Genomic DNA, 11,623 nt, shown 5'->3' with positions numbered 1-11,623 from the left:
TATCACAGCTTCAAGTACAAATATTTTAATTACATTTACCCATACCTTATAAATTTCCTTCCGTATGTGTGCATATCTTCAGACCGCCTTTAGAGACTCGCTTTGCTAATCTATAGAAAATTTCCTTCCCTTCAGCTCGTCTATTAAAGGCTCCGCTCAACTGGTCTATAAAAGATTCCCTTCAGCTGGTCTAAAAATACTCCCTTCTGCTCGTGTACTGCTTGTCTTTCAGCTTGTCTAAAACATATCTTCAGCTCATGTATAGAACACTCAAATCAGCTCGTCTATAGAAGGATCCTCTAGGCTTGTCTCTAGAAGACTCGGCTCGTCTACAGAAGACTCTCTTCAGCTCATCTACAGAAAACTCCCTTCAACTCTCCTATAAAAACTCCCTTCAGCACGTCTATAAATACTATCTTTAGCTCTTCTATAGAAGCCCCCAGCGGCACTCCGGTTGTGATTATTTCATAACTCTTTTTATTTCTTTAATGGATATTTATCCATCGATTTTTATATAAATATTATACTTCTATTAAAAGTATTTACCTTTGTCAGCTAAAAACGTTTGTACGCCTACATATTTGTTCGTAATAATTTAAATGCCACCACAAAACTAAAACTGACACCACCAAACACACAGGCAAGACGCACACACATACATCCATACGCCTATTCTAAACGTGGTTTCTGTGGTACTACGTTCTGCGGTTGGTATGCATTTCATAAAAGCTTTTACATCAATTAACCCCAATGTGAAATGCTTTGAAAAATATAAAAAAAAAACTTAAATGTGGCAAATTTCATATGAAACTTTAAATAGACACACACATACATATAATTGTATGTGTGAATGTTTGTAGTTAAGTGATATTGACATAGATAATTATCAAAATGTGGTTGCGGTGGTGGTTGGTGGTTCAATTTGCAAATATTAAAAAAATGTATTCTCTAACTTTTAGAATATTTTTTTTTTATTTTAAATAGTTTTCTTTTAAGAAATTAATGAACTGATAAAATTTTCACAAATCTTAGAAAATCATTGCAACAGATATCCATTTGCATTTGTAAACAGCTTTAATATGTAATCAAAAACTACAAGGTCGTTGATATACTACGGTTCGGTATGTGTTCTTGTACTCATATCACCAAAGGATATAAGTATCTCTATTTGTTCTGTGTTTTTAGAGCAATGCCATCAAATGTCGATAGAGTAGCAACAACGGTAACATCGAGCGAAAAGTATTTGTTGGCGTAGCGGGTACTCTTCTTGGTGTACACCATCGTCACAAAAATCCCACAAAGTTTCAGCGTTTTTTTTCATCTACGTACATTGCCTCCAAACAGCCTCAAAAGAGAATAAACACCTTGTGCTAAATTTTATATCAAGTTGTCTTGTTCTATTCTCGCTGTCAACCTCCGCAGAGCGTTTTGCACAAAGCCCAGCAGGTAAATAACACAAACGGTGTAATGTGATACAAAACAAGTATAGAAACAGTGAACGATATTATAATAGGTACTCGCAGGATGGGAAGTTGAAGAGAATTTTCTATGGAGGAAATAGAGGAAGTATTTCACGGCACACTGAATGGAGTCTTCAAAGCCACACAACTTATACCTCATATTCTATAAAAAACACTCTCTCTTCCTGCTCGTCCGTCAAATTAACCGTCACTGTCGTAACTTTCATACTCAAGGTGAATCCGTAGTTAATATTTCGCCTTGATTATAAACACATCGTGGGTCTCTCAATTCTTCAACTTTGTCGCAAGGACTTCATGGCCTTCAATTTGTTTCGAAGACCTCGTCCACAAAAATACAAGGATTTTCGCTCGTTTGCCTACAAAAACTAACTAACCTTAAAATCGTCGATAAACCCTCCCTTCACATCATCTCGACTGGCCCATAACGATACCCACGGCTTCATTACGTCCACAACATTTACTCGTCTCTGCTTCAATACATCACTTCAACTCCTCTATGGAGACTCCCTTCAACTTGTCTATGAAGAATATCGTCGGCTCTTCTATGAAAAGTCCGTCCATCTCGCCTGATGACATTTTGCTAGCCTATAAAGAATCCCTTCAGTTCGCATATAAAGACTCCTTTCGGTTCCTCTACAAAGGCTCTTCTATAAAGACTACCATTTGCTTTCCTATGAAGACTCCCTCCAGCTTGACTCTTAAGACTATCTCCAGTTCGTCTTTAAAGACTTCATCAAGGTCGTCTTTAAATTTCCCTCAGCTCGTTTTTGTTATAAAGAATCCCGTCAGCTCGTCTATAGAAGACTCCCGTCAGCTCGTCTATAGAAGACTCCCGTCAGCTCGTCTATAGAAGACTCCCGTCAGCTCGTCTATAGAAGACTCCCGTCAGCTCGTCTATAGAAGACTCCCGTCAGCTCGTCTATAGAAGACTCCCGCCAGCTCGACTATAGAAGACTCCCGCCAGCTCGACTATAGAAGACTCCCGCCAGCTCGTCTATAGAAGACTCCCGTCAGCTCGTATATAGAAGACTCCCGCCAGCTCGACTATAGAAGACTCCCTTCAGCTCGTCTATAGAAGACTCCCGTCAGCTCGTCTATAGAAGACTCCCTTCAGCTCGTCTATAGAAGATTCCCTTCAGCTCGTCTATAGAAGACTCCCGTCAGCTCGTCTATAGAAGACTCCCTTCAGCTCGTCTATAGAAGACTCCCGTCAGCTCGTCTATAAAAGACTCCCGTCAGCTCGTCTATAGAAGACTCCCTTCAGCTCGTCTATAGAAGACTCCCTTCAGCTCGTCTATAGAAGACTCCCTTCAGCTCGTCTATAGAAGACTCCCGTCAGCTCGTCTATAGAAACTCCCATCAGCTCGACTATAGAAGACTCCCGTCAGCTCGTCTATAGAAGACTCCCGTCAGCTCGTCTATAGAAGACTCCCGTCAGCTCGTCTATAGAAGACTCCCGTCAGCTCGTCTATAGAAGACTCCCTTCATCTTGTCAACAAGAACTCACCCAGATCGTTTTTAAAGACCCCCTTCAGCTCGCCTATAGAACACTCCCTTCAGCTAGCCTTTAAATACTCCTTCAGCTCACCTCTCAAGACTACCTTCAGTTCGTCTGTGAAGACTCTCTTCAGCTCGTCTATAAGTATTAACTTCGTCTATAAATACACCTTGCCGTTAAGTATGAACAAAGACTCTGCGCCTTTCACATCTTCTATAAAGATTTTTGCCTCTCAGCGCATCTATAAAGACTCCGGACCCGTCAGCTTGTCTATACAGACTTCCTGCCTTCAACTCGTACATAAATACATCAGATCGTATTCCTGATAATATACGTTTTTTACGCATCTATGAAAGCTCCCTGCCTTTTAGGTCGTTTATAGAAGTATCCTATCCTTCAACTCTATAGAAGGATATCCTTCAACTCTATAGAAGACTTACGTCCTTCAGCTCATCTATGAAGACTCCCTGCATTTACGGTCGTCTATAAAAACTCCATACTATTTGGAAGTCCACAAAGATTTCCTGACCTCATTCATAAAACACTTCCTGTACTTCAGGTCGGCTCCCTGCCCTTCAGCTCGTCTATAAAAGCTCCCTGTCCTACAGTTCATCTATAATAAAACTCATGTCCTAAAGAAGACTCCCTTTCCTTCAGCTCATCTAGAGAGACCACCAGGCCTTTAGCTCGTGTATAAGGACTCCTTGTACTTCATTTCGTCTATAAAGAATACCTGTCCTTCATCTGGTCTATAATGTATGCCTGGCCTTTAGCTCATATAAGGTCTGCCCTTTTTTGCATAGCTCCTTATCCTTGATCTTCATCCAACATTATTTTACGAAACTGTGTCCTTTTTATTTCACCACCAGTGTACTTGAAGATACACCTTTTTCCAATTCCGCCATCATCTTCGCATTCTTTATAGTATTTTACTCAAGGACCCAAAAACAATTTTGGGGCCAAAACAAAAAATATAAACGAAACGTTTTTTCCTTGGGTTCAACAGCAACAACATCAGCAACAGAATTGCAAATAATTTGATTTTCTGCACGGTCGGAAGAGGTCTTGTAGTGTTCGTGAGTACTACTGGAGCTATGGGGGGAATAAAAGAATATAACAGGTTTGTGTACTTGAAATCAAGTTATTTCTTAAAGGCATTTAAAATTAGATGAGTTGTGAGTAATATAAAGGATAACGATGTTATGGCACATGGCAGGGATTCTGCTACACAAAAACAACAACGAAAAGTAATAACATGCTGTAATTCTTCATTTGGGAATAGATATTGATTTCATCGCAAATTTTTTTTCTTGGATATTTTTAAAATCCTTGAAATCTTTCTCTCTCACAATTTCCAATTTTGTTGTTAAGAGGTTAACAATCAAGGATCAAATATCCTAAAATAGTCTTCTTCAGAGCTACAAAATTAAAATCCTTTTTCCAACACTTTTGTTGGGTCACAATTTGGATTATTTATAAAATTTACTATGTACCGAAAAATTAAATCTTATCAAATATTTAAAATCTGTCCTTTTTACTGTTGTGTAAATAAATAAATCCTTAGATTTGCATATTATACAGGAGTTCATGTACATATATATTTATACATAAGTTATGCTAACACTACATACAAATTGCTTTTGGTAACCGAAAATATATATTTGCATATGGGTGTGTGTTTGTGTGTGCAGCTGGTTATATATAGACTGTGATGTAAAATCCTTTTAACCACAATGCTAAACACACACAGAGATACACATATTTATACAATTGTTATAGTTCACATAGTGGGCGGAACTATTAAGGCCATTAACAGAAACTAGAGAGAGAGGAAGGGAGGGAGAGAGCCAGGGTGCCCATTCATTTGTAATAACAATTTCCGCCAGAAACCCATTACGGATTTTGTAATGAAACGATGTAACAAAACGAAAATGTGTAACAGGTTTTTGACGAGGGGTGGTATGGAAATTGAAGATGCAAATGGGTGAGATATTCAGGTATTCTTATTACATACAAAATTCATAGCCATAAAAAGACGCCCCTCCCCTTTTGATAGTCTATAAAAACACTAGGGCCTAAAGTCCATCTATAAAACTTACATGACCTCCAGCTCTTTTATAAAGACTGACTGACTTGCAGCTCTAAATATAACAACTGGCCTTCAAATTGTCTATAGAGACTCCATGATCTTCATATTGACTATAATGATGTCAGCTCGTCTATAAAGACGACCTAAGCCGCAGTCTATCTAAAACCTCATCTATTAGGACTCTCTGGCCGTCAACTCGTCCATATAGTCTACCTGACTTTCAGCTCGTCTATATAGAGTCCCTGACTTTCAGCTCGTTTATATAGACTCCCTGACTTTCAGCTGGTCTATATAGACTCCCTGACAATCAGCTCGTCTGTATAGACTCATTGGCCTTCAGCTCGTCTATAAAGACTTCCTGGCTTTCAGCTCGTCTATAAAGACACCCTGGCCTTCAGCTCATCTTTTAAGACTCCCTGGCCTTTAGCTTGTCTATAAAGACCCCATGTACTTCAGCTCGTCTATATAGAATCACTGGCCTTCAGCTATTTTATAAGGACTCCCTGGCCTTCAGTTCGTCTAGAAAGACTCCCTGACCTCCAGCTCGTCTAGAAAGACTACATGGCCTTCATCTTGTCCATACAAACTCCCACCTCCAGATCGTCTTTTAAAAGTCCCTGACCTCCAACTCGTATAGAAAGACTCCCTGATTTTCAGCTTGTCTATATAGACCAGGGATGGTCCGTGTGACGAATTTGTAGGTTTTCGAAAAACGTCGAAAAGGTCATCCCTTTATATCAATATTATCAGATACACAGTTATTTACAAGAATATATATTATTTTTACCTGACTATTCCTTACTAGAACTAATAAAATTTTTTAAATTTTTTCGAGAAGAAAATTTTGAAATTTTATATGGATTTGAGTAAAGCATGCGTAATTTCCAAATTGATTAATGGAAATAGATATTTTGTCAAAAACCTAATGGATTTGGGTAGGTTTCCCTGATTTTCAGCTTGTCTATATAGACTCATTGACCTCATCTGTATACTCACTGGCCTTCAGCTCGTCTGCCTGAACTTTAGCTCGGCTTTAAAGACTCCCTGGCCTTCAGCTCGTTCTTTAAAGACTGCCTCGTCTTCAGCTGATCTATGAAGACTCCTTATACTTCCGCTCTTCTAAAAATACCTCCTGGCCATCAGATACTCCCTAAACATCCCATTTTTTTAAAGATACTGAGCTTCAGCTCATCTCTAAGGACTCCCTAGATTTCTGGCCGTACATTTAAGACTCCTAGCCCTTCAGCTCGTCCATTGATTACTCCTCGTCCTCGTCTATGAAGCCCTTCCGAACTTTTAAAAAATATATTTATATAATTTTATTAACTAATATGAATATATGTATACGTAATGTATCCATTCCTGACAAACACTTTGCATTGTTCGCATCGTATCTTCTATCCGTAAATCTATTATTATTTTTTTTTTTTGTTAAATCAATTTGTTTGATACTTTATCTGTCAGATGTAAAAATGAAAAGGTAATAATTATTGAAATCAATCCATCGACCCCTAAAGGTCTTTGTTGTCAATAATGCATTTGAGGTGGAGAAGATTGAATCAATTCACTAATGGATAGACACAATAGGCCAATCCTTTGACATTTGGAAATGTGTCATTTACAAAAGGATATTATTGTGTAATTGTATTTGTATGTCTGTGTAGCATTGTATAATGTGTTTGTTAGTATATGTATTGTAATTTGCATAAAACCCAAATGTTCATCATTCACAGATATTTGATCTCAAATGGATATTCTCTTGACAGATATTACACACCTTTAGCAGGGATACTGAGATAGTTAAATTTTTAATTTGTCCATGGAATTGAATTATTGTATTCTTCCAAAAATGAAGGACTTAATAGATACAATGATAAATTCTTTAAGTAGGAAGCTAAAAGATTTGAATAGTGAAAACTAAAGGGATTCTTTATAGATGAGCAGCAGCAATATTCAAGCAGAAGGGATTTTTTTATAGATGAGCTGAAAGAAATTTTTATAGCTCGGACTACAGAGAGTTTTCCATAGACGAGCCGAAGGAAGTCTTCTATAGACGAGGTACAGACGAGCAGAAAGTAGTCTTCTATAGGCGAGCTGAAGGATTCTTCTATATATGAGCTGAAGGGAGTGTTCATAAAAGAGCTAAAGGGAGTCTTTATACACGAGCTGAAGGGAGTCTTTATACACGAGCTGGAAGGAGTCTTTTATAGACGAGCTGAAGCGAGTCTTTTATATACGAGCTGAATCGGGTCTTTTATAGACGAACTGAAGAGAGTCTTTTATAGACGAGCTGAAGAGAGTCTTTTATAGACGAGCTAAAGACTCCCTGCAGCTTTTATAGACGAGCTGATAGCAAGTCCCTTTATAGACGATCTGAAGGGAGTCTTTATAGAGGAGCTGAAAGAAGTCTTTTTAGGAGAGGGAAAGAAGTATTTTTAGGAAAGGGAAAGGACTCTTTATAGACGAATTTAAGGGAGCTGAAAGGAGTCCAGTAGACTCGGACCAACTGTGGAACTTGAGAACTACAGCTTCGAGGTTGTTAAAGACTTTATATATCTTGGTACCGCCATAAATAAAACGAATGACATCAGTTTTGAAATTCGGAGAAGGATTGTGATGGCCAACAGATGCTACTATGGTCTAAGTAAGCAGTTAAGAAACAGGGCCACCTCCCGCCAGACCAAACTCACACTTTACAAGACGCTGATACTACCCGTGCTATTATATGGATCAGAAGCATGGGTACTTGCGCAAGCAGATGAGGCAGCTCTTGGGGTGTTATGAGAGAAAAATTCTGAAAGATCTACGGGCCGATCTGCGTCGACGGTGAATATCTTCTAATGAAGATATTTATACGCAGACATCGAAGTCAGTATATTGAGCTGCAGCGACTACGGTGGCTAGGCCATGTTGTGCGGATGAATGAAAATGCCCCAGCTCAAAGGCATATAAAAATGAGCCTACTGATGGTTCTCGTAGAAGGGGAAGGCCACGAATTAGATGGAAAGACCAAGTAGAAAAGAACATCTTGGAACGTGGTCTTCCAAATTGGTGGACTTGCGCACAAGACCGACGCGTTTGGAAATCTTTTTTAAGCTCGGCTTATGGAACAGCCGTTCTGTAACAAGCCAGCTAAGTAAGTAAGTAGAAAGGAGTCTTTATAGAAGAGCGAAAGGAAGTATTTATAGACAAACTCCAGTGAGTCTTTATAAACGAGCTGAAGGAGGTTATTTTAGAAGAGCTGTAATTTTATAGAAAAGTAGAAAAAATAAATCCGGTAGTCTTAATGGACGAGCAGAAAGGGAACCTTTATAGAAAAGGTTCCCTATAGCTATAGGCAAGCTAAAGAAATGGGAGTATTCAATAGACGAGCTGAGGTCTTTATTGAAGAGTTAAAGGCCGATTAGACTTTATAGACAAATAGACAGTGTTTATATATAAATATGAAGCAGGGCGTGTTGAAGTGAGTCTACTATAGAAAAGCTAAAGCAAGGAGACTTAATAGACAAGCAGATGGGTAAATCGTATTATTCCCCTTTTTTACAAGTTAAGAGTCTTCATTGATAGATCTAATACAGGGAGCCTTTAAATATGATATGAAGTGATTTCTTATAAAAGAGCTAAAGGGCATCTTTATAGACGAGGTATGTTTTTTAAAAACAAATTGAAGATATTCCTTACTGATAAGTCGAGAATGCCTTCAAAGGCTGACTGAAGCAGTCTTCATAGATATTATATTTGATATTCATGAGATCTTTACAGACAAAATACAGATGGTGAGTCGATATTAAGGTAATGAGTCTTTAGGCAAAATGTGTTGTTTGACATATAAGCTTTGTAAATTCTGGATTAAATATTTAACATATGAGCATTAATCATTCCAGCCCTCTAGTATTGTTCGCCAGAGCTTCATTCATATTTTCACTCCTCCACACCATCAAACTTTTTTGCAAATTTTTAAAATTCCAACATCCAATATTTCATCAGTACTTTGATGAATCAATAAGTCAATCATTCTTTCAACATCAAACTATTTTTAAAAAATCATTTAAACACACACATCCACACACATATAAATATTTATTGATGTTGACTTATATCGAAATTATTTTTCTGTTAGTTTTTCACCAAAAATTAGTTTAGCTTTCAATGGCAAATAAATTCAAAATATATATTTGAATAACTTTTCACATCAATGATTAGAATGAATTGATTTTTGCCACATTTTTAATATTTTCATTTTATTTAAGTGGTGGTGGTATATATCATAATATATGTATGTATATACTTATATGAGCATGCTTTCAAATATAAAAACCACTCATTGAAAAAAATTACCAATGGTAACCACATCAATATTTGGTAGTTAAAAAAAGTTCCATAATAAACATTGGAAAAATGTGGTGGCAAAATAATTTAATTATTTGGCAAGAGGCATGGGGAAGTGATTTCATTTGAAAAATTTTAAATTATTATAAACATAATTGAATTGTGGAATATAGAATATTGAATTTAATAAGCTAACATATTTATTTTAGTTTTCGAAATTTTAATTAAACCCAAGGGAAGGTTTTTCATTCATTCACATGGCAGGATGTTTTATTGTCGTTTGCTTTGTTTGTAATTGTGTGAGTAATACTGCGGAATTCTGCGAACTCGGGGCATGTTTTTCTAATAAATTTTTTGATTTATCATACATAATATAAGGTCTCAATGTTGGCTTAGAATTTTTTATACCCTTCACCACACTGTGGTACAGGGTATTATGTCTTTGTGCATATGTTTGTAACAGGCAAAAGGAAACGAGATAGACACATGGTTCCTTTTGTGAATATGCATAGAATCACTTTCTAAATCGATTTATACATGCCCGTCCGTCCGTCAGCCTGTCTGTCCATGTTAAATATTAAACAAAGTACAGATCGCATTTATGATCCGAATTGGATGAAATTTGGCAAAGGTCACTTATTCGGTCCAAGGACTAACCCTATTGAAATTGGGAAAAATCGGTTCAGATTTAGATATAGCTCCCATATATATATTTAACCGATTTAATGTAAACGGTACCTATATATCTTTTGATTTGCACGAAATTTGGTACAGCCTAATCATTTAGGTCTATGTCTGTCTGCCAAGTTTCGTGAAAATCGGTCCAGATTTAGATATAGCTCCCATATATATAGTTTCGTCCGATTTCATGTAAATTGTGCCCCAAAGTCCCTATGTATCTTTCGATTTGCACGAAATTTGGCATATCGCACTGAATTAAGCCTAGAGTGATGTCTGCCAAGTTTCGAGAAAATCGGTCCAGTTTTAGATATAGCTCCAATGTATATTTTCGTCCGATTTTATGTAAATGGTGCACCAAAGCCCTTATATATCTTTCGATTTGCACGAAATTTGGCACAACGTACTGAACTAGGTCTAGAATGATGTCTGCCAAGTTTCGTGAAAATCGGTCCTGATTTAGATATAACTCCAATATATAGTTTCGTCCGATTTCATATAAATGGTGCACCAAAGTCCCTATATATCCTTCAATTTCCACGAAATTTGGCATAACGTACAGAATTGAGCCTAGAGTGATGTCTGCCTTGTTTCGTGAAAATCTGTCCAGATTTAGATATAACTCCCTTTTATTATAGATTTATTTTAAGTAATTGACGCACCAAGGAACCAATAGGCTGATAGGAACAAAACGTTCTGAAATTAGTATAACCTAACCTGTGACAAATTTGTTTGAAATCGCTTAATATTTGGATAGAGCTTCCATATATATTTTCGCCCGATTTCGAGTAAATTGGGCATCAAGCTCCTCATGTTAGTCAGATTGACATCAAATTTTGCACAACTTACAAAATTGAGCATAGAATTACGTAGTTGGGTTTTCTAGAAGTACAGACATAGCCCACCGGATGACATATTTATATTTGTTTGAAGTCGATTTACATACTTTATGGATAGATCTAGGTAGATTTACATTGAGATAAATATCACATATTTTATTTCATCCAATTTCATGTAATAGTCCCGTTTAATGTACCCATAGTGGTGAAGGGTATCATATGGTCGACCCCGTCCGACTTTACTACTTTCCTTACTGGTTTTTATATATATTTTTTTTTTGTATTTTTCTGACATCAATTTTTGCTTCTTCATACTCAATTTAATGGAACATTAAATATTTCATATTCATATCAACTAAAATATAATTCTTAAAATATGTGTCAAAATATATTTCACAATATCCATTACTTGTTTCCCATATTTCATATGTCTACTATTTCCCTCCTTATTACTTAATAGTTAAATACACTTATGATTTCCCCGAAAATTATTTGAAATTACACTTAATCAAACACACACTCACACTAGATGTCACTTTTAATTCCCTGATTATTAAACACATACTTACACACATCGGCACACACACCTTCTGACCTCACCCATTAATTTTCTAATCCGATTTAAATATTCACATGACAATAATATCGCGTAACATCAGCCATCTAACAAATCGCCAGAGATTAATCTGTAAACTAATATTTACCGTTA

The sequence above is a fragment of the Musca vetustissima genome, unplaced genomic scaffold, assembly GCF_032173495.1.
Source record: "Musca vetustissima isolate MV318-11 ecotype Yass unplaced genomic scaffold, APGP_CSIRO_Mvet_v1 utg28841, whole genome shotgun sequence".
Taxonomy (NCBI): Eukaryota; Metazoa; Arthropoda; class Insecta; order Diptera; family Muscidae; genus Musca; species Musca vetustissima.
The sequence above is the reverse complement of the archived record's forward strand: the minus strand, read 5'-3'. Positions refer to the sequence as shown.